The sequence below is a fragment of the Mirounga angustirostris genome, unplaced genomic scaffold (genome assembly GCF_029215605.1).
Source record: "Mirounga angustirostris isolate CCGP_5_RB_7025 unplaced genomic scaffold, mMirAng1.0.hap1 SCAF_14, whole genome shotgun sequence".
Lineage (NCBI taxonomy): Eukaryota > Metazoa > Chordata > Mammalia > Carnivora > Phocidae > Mirounga > Mirounga angustirostris.
In genome coordinates, this window is record NW_026991722.1 from 30582046 (window position 1) to 30587133 (window position 5088).

General features: G+C 36.0%; 1 non-coding gene across 1 annotated transcript; it reads left to right on the forward strand.

The window, feature by feature from the left end:
- Positions 1-241: 241 nt before the first annotated feature.
- LOC123853314 (U6 spliceosomal RNA) lies at positions 242-347 on the forward strand. The gene has a single exon (XR_006793094.1). It is a non-coding gene; the product is annotated as a U6 spliceosomal RNA (small nuclear RNA).
- Positions 348-5088: the final 4741 nt, after the last annotated feature.

Below are 5088 nucleotides of genomic sequence, written 5' to 3' on the forward strand. Positions count from 1 at the left end.
GGTCCCCATGCAGCATTCTCAAAATAATTTAAGTTTGAAAACTGTGACCCAGAAATAACAACTTAAAACATGACCTAAGATAACCAGGGTTTTCTATAACCTAAATGCCATATTCCACCAAAGCATGTCTAATAAATGTGAAATCATGGATTCTTAGCAAAGTTAAGAAAAAAGATCTTCACATCCAAACAAACCCATCTGCAAACACTAGTCAGAGGTCTACCTTGAGTACAGCTCAGTGGTGCTCATTTCAGCAGCACATACACCAAAATTGGAATACAGAGAAGATTAGCGTGGCCCCTGCACAAGGATGACCAGAGAGTTCAGTGACTGCACAGTAGGATCATCTGAGAAGCTTTCAAGAATACTGATGCCAAGATCATATCACAGACCAGTGAAATAAAAATCTCTAGAGGTGTGACTGGAAATATCAGTAGCTATGAAAGCTTCTCGGGTGATTTCAGAGTGCAACAAGGTGGAGGACCACTAGGCCCACTTTATGAGAATCCGTTTAGCTTGGTAAGCATATATACCTAAAGCCCAGCCCTAACGACACACACCAAGTAGAGAGATTTTAAAAGCCCCCATGGTGATTTTGATTTACAGTGAGCAGTAAAAACCATTGAAGTCCCCCATTTTAGATATGAGAATAAGGGACAAAGAGATGGTTCCCAATCTCTCCTGAGTGGCAAAGTATGCTTTGGGATACTATTTTCTGATGATATTAACACTCATGTGATATAAATGACCTGTGTTATCCTCTCTTAACAGCAGCCTAGTTTTGGAAAACCAGGGGACAATTAGTACACTGGGTATTCCAAGAGGGGAGGAAGAATTTTCAAGGAATGTAATAGATGAGTAAACCTGACATTAGAAAAACTCCACAGTTTTATTAAAGTTTCATTGAATAAATATATTTAAAGAAATTAGAACTGTGCCTGGCATATAAAAAGGACTACTTAAGTATTCGTTATATGGAATAATACGGGAGGATGCCTCCCCTCATCACCCCGGTACATGCTACATATAGGTAACTGGAAACATAATCAGGAGCATGAGTCCAACAGACTACTTCACAGGGACCAAATTCAGCACACTGACTCTTTTTGTAAATAAAGTTTTATTGAAACACAGTCACACCTATTTATTTACATAGTATTTGTGGCTGCTTTAAAATTTTTTCTTTTAATTCTGGTGTAGTTTACATAAAGTATATTAGTTTAAGGTGTACAATAGGGTGATTAGACAATTCTATACATTACTCAGGGTTCATCATGATAAGTGTGCTCAATCCCCTTCATCTCTCTCACCCATCCTTCTATGCACCTCCCCTCTGGTAACCATCAGTTTTTTCTCTAGAGTTTGAAGTCTGTGTTTTGATTTGTCTTTTTCTTTGTTCGTTTGTTCCTTAAATTCCACACAGGAGTGAAATCATATATTTATCTTTCTCTGACTTTTCACTTGATATTATACCCTCTAGATCCATCCATGTTGTTGCAAATGGCAAAAATTCATTCTTTATTATGATTGAGTAATAGACTGTTGTATGTATATACCACATCTTTATCATTCACCAGTTAATGGATACTTGGATTGCTTCCATATTTTGGCTATTGTAAATAATGCTGCTATAAATACAGGGGTCCATATACCTTTTTCAATTAGTGTTTTTATATCCTCTGGGTAAATACCCAGTTGTAGAATTACTGGATAATATGGTAATTCTATTTTTGGTTTTTGAAGAAATTCTATACGGTCTTCTATAGTGACTGCACTAGTTGGTATTCCTTCCAAAAGTGCATGAGGGTTCCATCTTCTCCACATTCTCATCAACACTTGTTTTTTGTGTTTTGGATTTTAGCCATTCTGACAGGGGTGAGATGATATATCATTGTGGTTTTGATTTGCATTTCCCTGATGATGAGTGATGTTGAGCATCTTTTTATGCAGTCTGTTGGCCATCCAGATGTCTTCTTTGGAGAAATGGCTGTTCATGTCTTCTGCCCATTTTTAAATTGGATTGTTTTTTTGGATGTTAAGTTCTTTATATACATTGGATACTAACCCTTTATCAGACATGTCATTTGCAAATATCTTCTCCCATTCTGTAGATTGTCTTTTAGTTTTCCTGTTTCCTTTGCTGCACAGAAGCTTTTTATTTTGATGTAGTCCCAATTGTTTATTTTTACTTTTGTTTCCCTTGCCTGAGGAGGCATATCTAGAAAAATGTTATGGCCAATGTCAGAGAAATTACTGCCTGTGCTCTCTTCTCGGATTTTTATGGTTTCAGATCTCACATTCAGGTTTCTTAATCTATCTTGATTTTTTGTGTTTAAGAAAGTGGTCCAGTTTCATTCTTTTGCTGTCCACTTTTCCAAAGACCGTTTAAAAAGACTTTTTCCCATTGGATATTCTTGCCTCCTTTGTTGAAGATTGACTATATAATCATGGATTTATTTGGGGGCTATTTTGTTCCATTGATCTGTGTGTCTATTTTTGTGCCAGTACCATACTGTTTTGATTACTACAGCTTTGAAGTATATCTTGAGATCCAGAATTGTGATACCACCAGTTTTTTCTTTTTCAAGACTGCTTTGGCTATTTGGGGTCTTTCATGGTTCCATACAAATTTTAGGACTGTTTGCTCTAGTTCAGTGAAAATGCTATTGGTATTTTGACAGGGACTGCATTACAAGTGTAGATTACTTTAGTATGGAATTTTTTACCCATATTTGTTCTTCCAACCCATGAGCACAGAGTAACTTTCCATTTGTTTGTGTTATCTTCAATTTCTTTCATCAGTGTTTTATAGTTTTTAGAGCATGGGTCTTTCATCTCTTTGGTTAAGTTCATCCCTAGGTATATTAGTATTTTTGACACAATTGTAAATGGAATTGTTTTCTTAACTTCTCTTTCTTCTGCTTGATTAGTGTACAGAAGTGTAACATACTTTTGTATGTTGATTTTTTAAAAGATTTTATTTGAGAGAGAGAAAGAACATGGAAGGGGGGGAGAAGAAGAGGGAGAAGCAGACTCCCAGCTGAGTGGGGAGCCCAACATAGGGCTCAATCCCAGTACCCTGAGATCAAGACCTGAGCTGAAGTCAGATGCTTCCAACTGAGCCACCCAAGTGCCCCTATGTATATTGATTTTGTATTCTGTGACCTTACTAAATTCATTTGTCAGTTCTAGTATTTTTTGGTGGAGTCATTCAAGGTTTTCTATATAGTATCATGTCATCTACAAATAGTGGAAATTTTACTTCTTTATGAATTTGGATGCTTTTTCTTTTTCTTGTCTGATTGCTGTGTCTAGGAATTCTAGTATTATGTTGAATAAAAGTGGTGAGAATGGACATCCTTGTCTTGTCCCTGACCTTAGGAGAAAAGTTCTGTTTTTCATATTGATTATAATGTCAGCTGTGGATTTTCATATGCGGCCTTTATTATGTCAAGGTATGCTCCCTCTAAACATACTTTGTTAAACGTTTTTATCATGAGCAGATGTTGGACTTTGCAAAATGCTTTTTCTCCATCTATTGAAATGCTCATATGGTTTTTTATGCTTTTTGTTGTTGATGTGAGGTACTTATAGCTGCTTTTATGCAGAGGTTTTATGACCTGCAAAGTCTAAAATGTTTACTCATTGGCCTTTTACAAAATTTGTGGATCCCCGATCTAGATAATAATTCTACATTACCAAGATAAGAGCAAAAGTATTTGTACTGAGCCTCGTTTTTCATGCCTTTCCCATAATTATCTACCTCATTCTGAGTTTTGTGCTTTTAAGTCAGATATACCCTAACATAAGAACAAATTAAAATATGCTAACATTAAAGTAAGTTATACTGGAAGAAACCGCAGACCCTGACATTTTTTACAAGACTCAAGCAGACATATCCAATGGTTAGGATTCTACAAAGTTGCTAAAAATGATCTCTCTTTAAGGTTAAAATAACATGAGACTATCCTTATGTTTCAATGCTAAATGAAAAAGTCCAATTCAACATTTTATAAAGTATGATCACAACTATGTGAAACAAACAAATTACACATTTTCACAGGATAATGTTTTCTACAGAAAAACACATCAGAATGTGTTGGTTTTGAGTGACAGAAACATGACTTTTTTGGTCTATTTTTTATATAGTAAACTCTCTATAATAAGCAGGCATTATTTTTATAATAAAAATAAACTTGATTTTTTTAAATATGGAATATGAATTCTGTTTGTTTTTAAGTCTGGGATCAACAATTTCTAGCACTTATGTCTTAGACATGGCACGTGATATTTAAGTGTCTCACAAACAAAAATGGTGCTACTACTACTGTGTCAAGTATGTACAACTCTGATGTTTACAAAGTTTTTTTCCAGATATATTATCTTACTTGGTTCTAACTACTTCAAAAAAAAAAAAAAAATTAAAGGACTGCAATTGAAAAAAGTAGGCTACCAATTCAGACCTTGTGGTTAATGTAGAGTACTCTTGAAAATTCACCACACTTATCCTGTTGATGCTAACTGTTCCTCTCTCTTGATACTGTGTGAGAATTTTTCTTCTTTGACTTGAAGTCCTGAGAATTCACAGATATAGAGGGCCCTTGGAATCCCTTACGTCCTGTTTGTTCATATTTCTGTAACAATGCAAGTTGCATCAAAACCCCAAAATACTTTTGCAATGGCTTCCCAACCACAGTGCAATCCTCTAAAGGCCCCATATCAATAAAAATCACATTTGAGGCAAGGTGGCCATATAGAACTCAGGGTCTGACCATCTTGAAGGACTTCCTACCATCCAGTGGGGCTTAATGGGCCAATCACACTTCAGAGAAGCTGACAACAATGAGCACACAAGTATATAGATTTCCTGAGCAGTTGGTAGGCAATCTTGCATCTTATAAACTAGAACCAGCTCTTTAAGAAAGAGGTTTTTAAGACGTAAATTTTATCATTCAAGTCCTCCAAGTTTTCCTTCCAGGTTCCTCTCTCATCTGCCTGCATTATCCCAGCACCAGTTCCCGGTCACCCTTCCAGCTACAGTTAATTGTTCTATCCACCACCCTCAAGGGCCTTGCTTTTAGCTGTTGC